The following is a 10,727-nucleotide window of genomic DNA, read 5'->3' as shown; positions in this document are numbered from 1 at the left end:
CTTCATAGCATTTCTCCTTTAAGTTGGAAAGTTTTCTTCTATGATTTTGTTTAATATATTTTCTGTGCCTTTGAGTTGGTATTCTTGTCCTTCTATCCCTACTATTCATAGGTTTGGTCTTTTCATGGTGTCCTAAATTTCTTGGACATTTTGGTTCATGACTTTGTTGGCTTTAGTGTTTTCTTTGACTGATGAACCTATTCTTCTACTGTATCTTCAACGCCAGAGATCCTCTCTTCCATCTCTTCCATTCTTTTGGTTATACTTGCATCTGAAGTTCCCGATCTTTTACTCAGATTTTCTATTTCCAGCATTCCCTCTGTTTGTGTCTTCTTCATTTTTTCTATTTCCCTTTTCAGGTCTTGGATTGATTCCTTCATCTGTTTCATTGCTTTTTCATGATTTTCTTTCAGGGCTTTATTGTTTTCTTCCAGGACTTTATAGTTTTCTTTTACTTTATTTGTCCTTTCCTGTAGTTTTTTAAACCGTTCTTCTCATTTTTTGTCTTTTCCTCTATATAAGCCTCTACCTTCTTTATGATGTTATCCATAAGGCTGTTTTCTTCTGCTTCTTCCAATTTTTGATGTTCAGGTCTAGATGTTGGAGGAGGGCTAGGCTCTGGTGATGCTGTATTGCTCTTCATTTTGTTGTATGTACTTCTGCCTTGATGTCTGCCCATCTCCTTGTGGTTCATTCTTGGTCTTATCAGCTCACTTGGTTCAGACAGAGCTGACAGATTCAGGAAGTCTCTCTCTCTCTCTCTCTCTCTCTCTCTCTCTCTCTCTCTCTCTCTCTCTTGTCCAGATGGGAGCTCTCCTGTCTAAATGGGAATTCCAGGGCAGGATGGGAGCTCTTGTCCAGGAAGGAAGTCTGGGGCAGGATGGGAGCTGGGGCCCGGTCTCTAAGTCTCAGGAAGTGGCTGGGGTCTCTCTTTTCCAGGAGGGTAGTCTGGGGGCAGGGTGGGAGCTGGGGGCCGGTCTCTAAGTCTCAGGAAGTGTCTGGGGTCTTGTCCAGATGGGCGTGGGGGCAGGCCATGGAGATTGCAGGGTCTGCAGGGGGTGGGTCTTGGAGAAGGGGAGCCTTCCCAATAGGGTTAGAAGGCAATCTACCCGGTGGCCAGAACCTGGGGCCAAGTTGGGCAGGTCTTTCCTGGAGTGGCTGGTGCCCAGGGATGGGATCTAGGCTGAGCCCATACACTCACCTCTTATCCAGAAGGGAAGTCCAGGGCTATGTATTTTTCTATCATTAACATTTTATATGTGTGGAACCCTATAACATACAATCTCCACCCTCTTTTATTACTCTGTTTCCCAAGGTACATATATATAGGAATACACATCAATATTTCACTTGTTTTTTTTTTTACTGATTATTATTTCCTTTTATTGTTTGAAACATTTTCCCATATTCATCAGTTAATAGCTTTTTCCTACCCTATGAAATTAATAAATACTATTGCTATAGATGGTCATGCTCAACTCTTTGTTTGTATATCATAGTAATTGTACGTAGACAACTAGAGCAGACTTTCTGTTTCTGGAGGTAACAGTCATATGCTGAACTTTCTAAAGATTGTTTTAATTTATTCTTTGAGAATTCCATACACAGTATCGTTATTACATACAATGTATTTCATACAATATATTTTATTTTCCCCTTACCTCAATTCCTTAAAAAATATTTATTACCTCTCTGCTCTCCAAAGTTCATGTTTTTTCTCTTTCTAAAAACAAAAAACAAAAAAGAAATAAATAATTACCAAGGAAAACTCCACAAAAACATAGAGTCTGATTCATGTTGACAAACCACTCCTAAACATGGGTCCTACCCTGGAGTGTAGTTGATTTACCCAGTATCACTCCACTGAAGCAAACTGAGTTTCCCTCTCCTGACAACTTTCAATTACAAATAGCTTCTTGGCTAAATCTGGCCTGACCTATGCTGGTCTTGTGTGTGCTTTCGCAGTTTCGGTGAATACACATGTGCATCTGTCCTGTTGGGTCTGGATAATGCTGATTCCTTGGAGTCATCTACCACCTTTGGCTCTCAAATGCTTTTTTTGAACAATTCCTGAACCTTGAGGGGAGGGGAGGAGAGAGATATAGACATCCTATTTAGGGCTGAGCACTTCAAAGCCTCTCATTCTCTTCACATTGTCTACTTGTGTGTCTTTGTGTTAATTTTTTTCTACTGCAAGAAGAAGCTTCCTTGATGAGGTTTGAATGATGCACTGCTCTATGGGTACAGCAATACATCATTAAGAATCATTTTTATTGCTGTTCAGTTTGCCAAATAATAGTAGTGGGTTTCCCCTAAGGTCTATGGCATCTAGTTTTGGTTTCTTGGTCTAATTCACACTGTTCAGTATGGGTTCCATCTCATGGAGCAGGTATTACATCCAATAAAAAGTAGTTGGATACTCCCATAATATTCATGTCATGATTGAGCATGATTGTATCAGTGGACATTTCTTGTGGACAGGTAATTATTGTAGGTCACCTAATTCATAAAAAATAGTCACTAATGACTATTTTTCTCACCTAGTAGTGTGCATCACATCTTCCAGCACTTGGATGCTCAACAGCAGTGGTGAACCTTCCATTTGAGTACCCGCTAGACTTTTCTAGTTCAATGATATAAATATGTAGTGTCTTCTACAATAGGATTTTAATGTCAAGTTGGGAAGGGTGACACACGGCATTGGCAATAGCCTGTACTGTTTGGGGTGTGTGTCTATGGGAGTCCATTTGGTCAACGACTCAAAACACAGAATTCATTTGTTGGTACTAAGCCCAAGGAAAGATTTTCTGAATAGGACTGCATTTTCTCAGGAATTAATGCTAACAGCTGACCCTCAGGTCTAATGAAACTAGATAGCTTCTGTACATGAAGGAAACCATCAATTTTTGAAGGGGAAAGCCACAGAGTGGGAGAAAATTCTCCTCTGAAATACTCAAAGAACCTAAGAAGCAGAGCATCTAGGAAACAAACAATCCAATAAAAATTGGCCTCTAGATCTGAACAGAGAGTCCTTTTAAAAAAATACTTTCATTTATTCTTGTCTCATGTAATACATCCCAAGTGGACCCTTCTCTCCTTCAGTTGCCCCTATACCACAGATCCACTGCTCCCCCAATTCACTTCAGCAACTAGATCTATATTCATCACTGTGGGGCATTTACTCACCAATCCCACAGCTCCCCAGTGATTTTTTTTGAGTGCAAGCAGCAGGAAATATTAGATCAAAGGATTTATTGTAGAGAATATTGTGGAGATAAACAGATAGAAAATAAGGATATCCTTGAGAGGACCTGGAACATTTTCCAAGGGGCCACGACTGTCTTTGCCCCAGGATACTTATAGAGACACCAAGGGGAGGAGGAAAAAACCTCCCCCCCCAGCACAGCCAAGTGCAGACCATCTCAGATGCCTGCACTCAAGCCCGTGGTCCTAATCATCCTCTCTATGCGGACCTGCTGGGTAAAGCCATGAGGAACCTGAAAACAGGCTCCCACACATCACTGAGTACAAAATTAAAAACCAAGTTAATCAAAGACCTCAACATTAAACTATACACTGCATCTTATAGAAGAGAAAATAGGGGGTAGCCTTGAATTATTGGCACAGGAGACAACTTCCTGAATAGAACACCAATAGCACAGACACTAAGATCAATTAATAATGGGACCTCATGAAACTGAAAAGCTTCTCTGTAAGGCAAAGGACACTGCCAATTAAACAAAACAGCAGCCTACAGAATGGGATATCTTTTCACAATCTCCACACCTGATAGTGGACGCATATCCAAAATTTATAAATAATGCAAGAATCTAGACACCAACAAATTAAACAATCCAATTAAAAAGTGGAGTACAGCTCTTAACAGAGAATTCTCAATAGAGGAATCTCAAATGGCTGAGAAACACTTAAAGAAATATTCATCATCCTTAGCCATCATGGCAATTCAAATAAAAACTACTTTAAGGTTCCATCTTATTATCTGTCAGAATGACTAAGATCAATGGCAGAAGTGACAACTCATGCTGGTGAGGATGTGGAGCAAGAGGAACCCTCCTCTATTGATGGAGGGAGTGTAAACTTGTACAGCCACTGTGGGCATCAATATTTCAGTTCCTCATAAAATTGGGAATCCATCTATCTTAAGACCTAGCTATACCACTCTTGGGTGTATACTTAAAAGACACTCCATCTTACCACAAGGACACTTGCTTATCTATGTTCATAATGGCTATATTCACAATAGCCAGAAACTGGAAACAACCTAGATATCTCTCAAATGAAGAATGGGTAAAAAAAAATGTGGTATATTTACATAATGGAGCATTCCTAAGCTATTGGATTGGTCACCTTCTTTAACCATGACAAGCTCCCTTTGGTGGAACTGGGGCACAAATCCATCCACAAAACCTTTGATCCAAGCCAGTCCTGACTGTAAGATGTGCTGGAGCAATGGTGGCTCAGAGCTTATGGGAGTGGCCAACCAATGATTGGTTTTAACTTTAGGTCCAAGCCAAGAGAGGGAGCACATGACCTGCCTGGATGGCCAGGAACTGAAAGCTAGATGGCTCAGAGATCTAGGATAGAACTAAACATGACCTACCAAAAAGGTAATGAAATTATTTCTAATGATACTCTGTTATACTAATAGACTGGTGTCTATCTCAGTCATCAACAGAAAAGCTTCCTCTGGCAGCTGATGGGAGCAGATCTAGAGATCCACAGCCAAACATTAGGTGGAGCTTGGAGAAGAGAGAGGGGGGTTGAAGACATCAGGAGAACATGGCCCACAGAATCAACTAAGTAGAGCTCATAGAGGCTCACAGAGACTGAAGAGGCAACCATGGAGCCTGCATGGATCTGTGCTAGGACCTCTGCATACATGCTGTGGTTGTTTAGCTTGGGGTTTTGTAAGACTCCTAACAGGAGTTTTGGTGTCTGACTCTTTTGCTTGCCCTTGGGAACCTTTTCCTCCTACTGAGTTGCCTCATTCAGTCTGGGTATGAGGATTTGTGCCTAGTCTTATTGCACCTTGTTATTCTGTGCTCACTTGACCTGCTCTTTTCTGAAAGGAAATGGAGGGGGAGTGGATCTTGGAGAGAGGGGAGATGGGAGAGGGACTGGGAAGAGTGGAGGGAGGGGAAGCTGTGGTCGGGATGTACTGTATGAGAGAAAAATAAATAAACAGAAAAAGATTACTGAGCATCAACAAAGGATCATGATATATCATTTATTCATATTTAAAAAGTATAAGTAGTCAACAGAGAAATTTGCATAAAATCACAAAGCCTTGGGATCACAAGAATGTAAGGAATGGAGATCTGATAAACAGTGGCTCTTACCTAATGCTTTTCTAGAATCACACATGCAGGGCAGAGGATGGCATCACTGAGTCACAGAGGTCCACTTCCATAACTGAACTACTTGGAAAAAACTCCTGCTTGCAGTGCAAATATTATGTGGTATGTTATTGAATTTTTGTCTTATTTCAGAGATATAGTCTGCAATATTAATATCAACATATTTACTAGATACATTTAAGTAAAAATCTCAGTATTGCCATTATAAGGAGATTTTCTTCTTGCAAAGGACTCTTATCAGGGCCTCTTTCATATCTCTGTTCCTCAGGCTGTAGATGAAGGGATTCAGCATGGGAGTCACTACTGTGTACATCATGGCCATGGCTGTCTCCTTCACAGTGGAGTTATTAGCTGATGGAGAGAGGTAGAGACCAATAATTGTCCCATAGAACAGTGAGACCACAGTTAGGTGAGAGCCACAGGTGGAGAAGACCTTGTGGATAACCCGAGCAGAAGAAACTTTTAGGATGGAGCAGACAATTCGTACATAGGACACAATGATGAGTAAGAATGGGATGACACTAACAAGCACTCCACAATAAATATCATTAATTCATTAATATAAATATCAGAGCAGGCCAACTTGAGCAGGGCAGATATGTCACAGAAAAAATGAGGTATCACGTTGCTCTCACAGAATGACAATCTAGTTAAGAGTAGCGTATGCAATGTGGAATACAGCACAGTAAGTACCCAGCACAGCACCATCAGACACACACAGAGTTTGGGGCTCATGATGGTGGTGTAATGGAGGGGGAAACAGATGGCCACATAGCGGTCATAGGCCATAACCACAAGAAGGAAGCTCTCCATGGCTCCAAAAATCATGAAAAAGTACATTTGTGTCAGGCAGCCTGCATAAGGGATGGATGGGTCCTGGCTCTGCATGTTCTGCAGCAATTTGGGCATTGTGACAGAGGAGAAGCAGAGGTCAGAGAAGGACAAGTTGCTGAGAAAAAAATACATGGGTGTGTGGAGATGGGAGTCCAGTAGAATGAGGATGATGATGATGAGGTTCCCCAGGACGGTGGTGAGGTACATGGCCAGGAACAGGGCATAGAACAGGTGCTGGTGTTCTGGGGGGATGGGTAGGCCCAGGAGGAGGAACTTGAGATGACAGTTTGGTTGCTCATTATCATTTTTCGTCTCTAGTATCCTAATGAGAAAATATCAGGGTCCCTTAAAATTCAAAATAAAAATGAAGATATATCTAGGATACATATTCTATACCAATCCATCTGACAGTTATTGTAGTTATACCTACAAATTACAAATGTCTGTAACCATTCCAATCACTAATGATTTTTTGCAGCTTCTCTCTAACAGGTTTCTATCTCCCATTCATTCCTAGACATTTCTATGTATTTTTATAATAAATATCTTTATTTTATAATTAAATTTTACATATCAGCCACGGATTCCTCTCTCCTCCCTCCTTCCACCCCCCAGTTTTCACTCCCAATCCACCCCCCATTGCACCTTCTCCAAGGCAAAGTCTCCCCTGGGGATTCAGCCCAGCTTGGTAGATTCAATTGAGGCAGGTCCAGTTCCCTCCTTCCTGAACCAAGGCTGAACAAAGTGTCTCAGCATAGGCCCCAGGCTCCAAAAAGCCAGCCCAGGCCCCAAGGACAGGTCTTGATCCCACTGCCTGGGGGCCTCCCAAACAGTTCAATCTAATTGAACATCTCATTTATCCAGAGGGCCTGATCTAGTTCCATAGGGGCTCCTCGGCTATAACTTCACAGTTCATGTGTTTCCACAAGTTTGGCTTTTTGTCCCTGTGCTTTTTCCAATCATGGTCTTTATATCTCTTGCTCATATAATCTCTCCTCTCTCTTGCAGGTTGGAGCTCCACCTGGGGTTTGGTCATGGATCTCTGCATCTGCTTCCATTAGTTACTGGATGAGAGTTCCATCATGACAGTTAGGGTGTTCAGCCATCCCATCACCAGAGTAGGTCAGCTCAGGCACTCTCTCAGCCATTGCCAGTTGTCTATTGGGGAGGTATGTTTGTGAATTTCTGAGCACCCCTATAGCACTCTGATTTTTCCTATTCCCATGGGGTCTTCATTTATCATGGTGTCTCCTTCCTTATTCTCTCAGTCTGTTCTTGATCCAGCTGGTACCTCCTGCTCCCCTAAGCTGGCTCTCCCCTGACCCTTGCCCTTCATTACCCCTCCTCACCCCCATTTGGCTCATTTAGATCTCATCCATTTCTCTGTAGCTAGGTAATACCTGTGTCTTTCTTAGGGTCCTCTTTGCTAGGTATCCTCCCTGGAGTTGTGAGTTGCAGTCTGCTTATCCTTTGCTTTACATCTAGTATCCATTTATGAGTGAGTACATACCATGTTTGTCTTTCTGAGTCTGGGTTACCTCACTCAGGATGATATTTTCTAGTTCCATCCATTTGCCTGCAAACCTCATGATGTCATTGTTGTTCTCTGCTGAGTAGTAATCCATTAGGTATATGTACCACATTTTGTTTAACCATTTTTTCAGTTGAAGGGCATCTAGGTTGTTTCCAAGTTGTGGCTATTACAAATAATGCTGCTATAAACATAGTTGAGCATATGTCCTTGTGGTATGATTGACCATTCCTTGGATATATGCCCAAGAGTGGTATAGCTGGGTCTTGAAGGAGGTTGATTCCCAATTGTCTAAGAAAGCACCATATTGATTTCCAAAGTGGCTGTACAAGTTTGCATTCCCACCAACAGTGTATAAGTATTCCCCTTGCTCCATATCCACTCCAACATAAGCAATTCTATGCATTTTACTGCGATACAAAATGCACTAATGCTTCTCTCTCCTTATGTCTGCACATCCTGGGTACCTGCTGTTTGTTCATTTGTAAATTGCTCTTTGTCATTTTTATATTTTATTTATATGATGTTCTTGAAGAATTTGAATAACCTTATCATCATAATTTTACATAACTTCAAGGAAACTTCACATACTCTAATGACTTAGATTACCATGTGAACCTCAGGCATACATGTCTCTGTAGCATACAGATTTCTGCTCCACTGCTAACTAATCATCTTCCTTCCATTGCATGAATGACAGGTATCAGGAGCTCAAAAGCCCTAAGTGAAATTTATGTCTTCACTTTGTTGTCTTCTAAAGCATTCCTCAGTTACTTACCTGTCCATACTATATTATAGTATTCCACAATATAGTAAAAGAAATTCATGTTTGAGTCAGAAACCTGTGAATTTCAATCCATTCATTTTTCTTACCTTGAACTACTGTCACATGTTATACAGAGTCTCCTCTTCATTCTCCTCCTATTCCCTCCATCTCTTCCTGTGAGGTTATACCCATAAATCAGGATCACATCTTGTCTTCTGGATCACAGAAGCAGACTCAGTGTGTGTTCATGTTCTCACATCTCCTGACCCTTCTCTTCTTCTTCAACTTGTTTCATTTACACTGTGGCATTCTAACAAAGATGTTCCAACATCTCTTGTCTGATTTATTCTTCAGATTACCACTGTTGTTCTGAGGATAAGGAGAAAGCTCCTGCCAGGGACACTAATGCTGTTTCATTATTTCATGCATGCAAAACGTATTTCCCAAATGATCTCACATTGATACTTTCTGTTTATCAATGCCCTGGCTAAAACTCTTCATCTCCCAATTTTAGAGTTTCTCCCCCACTTGCCTATTACTTCCTCCCCTCTCCTGTCTACTCATTTGGTTCATCTTCATTCTTATGTAAGTGATATTGCTTATTACATACACAACTAAATTAACTGTCTTCTCATACTAAGAAGACCTTTAACTATGTTCCACTGCATCTATACATGTCCCATGCACTTAATACTTTGATTACTTCTTTAAGCTATCTTTCCATCAATTGCAAACTGTATGCAGGAAAGATTCCACATGACTTCATTCTAACTGGTCACTTCTAATGACTCCAAATCATTTCCACATGCTTTTTTTTTCTTGTTATCACTTATTTTTTAATTAGCTTGCAAAGTGGCAGCTTCCTTGTGACACTTTCATATTGACAATTGTCTGGTTTGCCTTGCCCACTTATCCCTCTACCCATCCCTCTGCCTCCCATTACATCTTCAACCCAGTTTTCCCCTGCCACTTTCATGACAACAAAATGTGTTTTCTTCCCTCCTTGTTTCCCTCCCTTGAAGCCCATTTTACCACCTTTATAATCCCTTTTCTTTTCTTTTTTTTTTTTTTTAGGTAAATTTATTTTACAACATCATTTAGTTCAACATAATAGCCACAGATTCCCCTGTTCTCCCACTCTCGCCCCCCTCCCCCTCCCCCATCCACCCCCCCATTCCACCTCCTCCAGATCAAGGTCTCCCCCGAGGACCGGGATCGACCTGGTAGACTCAGCCCAGCCAGGACCAGTCCCCCCCTCCCAGACCGAGCCAAGTGTCCCTGCATATGTCCCAGGATTCAAACAGCCAACTCATGCAACAAGCCAGGACCCGGCACCAACACACGGCTGCCTCCCAAACAGATCAAGCCAAATGACTGTCTCACCCGTTCAGGGGGCCTGATGCAGTTGGGGGGCCCTCAGTCTTTGGTTCATAGATCCTGTGCTTCCATTCGTTTGGCTATCTGTCCCTGTGCTTTATCCAACCCTGGCTTCAACAATTCTCGCTCATGAGCAAAGGATACGGTCAACAAGGCAAAGCGACAGCCTACTGAATGGGAAAAGATCTTCACCAACCCCACAGGTGACAGAGGACTGATATCCAGAATATATAAGGAACTCAAGAAATGAGACATCAAAATGCCCAACAGTCCAATTAAGAAAGGGCTATAGAAATAAACAGAGAATTCTACACAGAGGAAACTCAAATAGCTGAAAGACATTTAAGGAATTGCTCAACATCCCTAATCATCAGGGAAATGCAAATCAAAACAACTCTGAGATACCACCTTACACCTGTCAGAATGGCTAAGATCAAAAACACTGAAGACACTTTATGCTGGAGAGGATGTGGAGGTAGGGGAACTCTCCTCCACTGCTGGTGGGAATGCAGCTTGTACAACCATGTTGGAAATCAATATGGCACTTTCTTAGAAAATTGGGAATCAATCTCCCCCAAGATCCAGCTATACCATTTTTGGGCATATATCCAAGAAATGCTCAATCATACCACAAGAGCACTTGCTCAGCTATGTTCATATCAGCATTGTTTGTAATAGCCAAAACCTGGAAACAACCTAGATGCCCTTCAACTGAAAAATGGATAAATAAATTGTGGCACATATACACAATGGAATACTACTCAGCAGAGAAAAACAATGACATCATGAGGTTTGCAGGCAAATGGATGGATCTAGAAAAAATCATCCTGAGTGAGGTGAC

The 10,727-nt window shown here is 41.6% G+C and overlaps 1 pseudogene; it reads right to left on the bottom strand.

Annotated features, from left to right (window-relative positions):
- Nucleotides 1-5,580: 5,580 nt before the first annotated feature.
- On the bottom strand, nt 5,581-6,517 carry LOC114688560 (annotated as a pseudogene).
- Between the last annotated feature and the right edge of the window lie 4,210 nt (nt 6,518-10,727).

This window comes from Peromyscus leucopus, chromosome 8b (assembly GCF_004664715.2).
Source record: "Peromyscus leucopus breed LL Stock chromosome 8b, UCI_PerLeu_2.1, whole genome shotgun sequence".
Classification (NCBI taxonomy): Eukaryota; Metazoa; Chordata; class Mammalia; order Rodentia; family Cricetidae; genus Peromyscus; species Peromyscus leucopus.
This window is presented reverse-complemented; position numbering and strand designations above follow the sequence as displayed.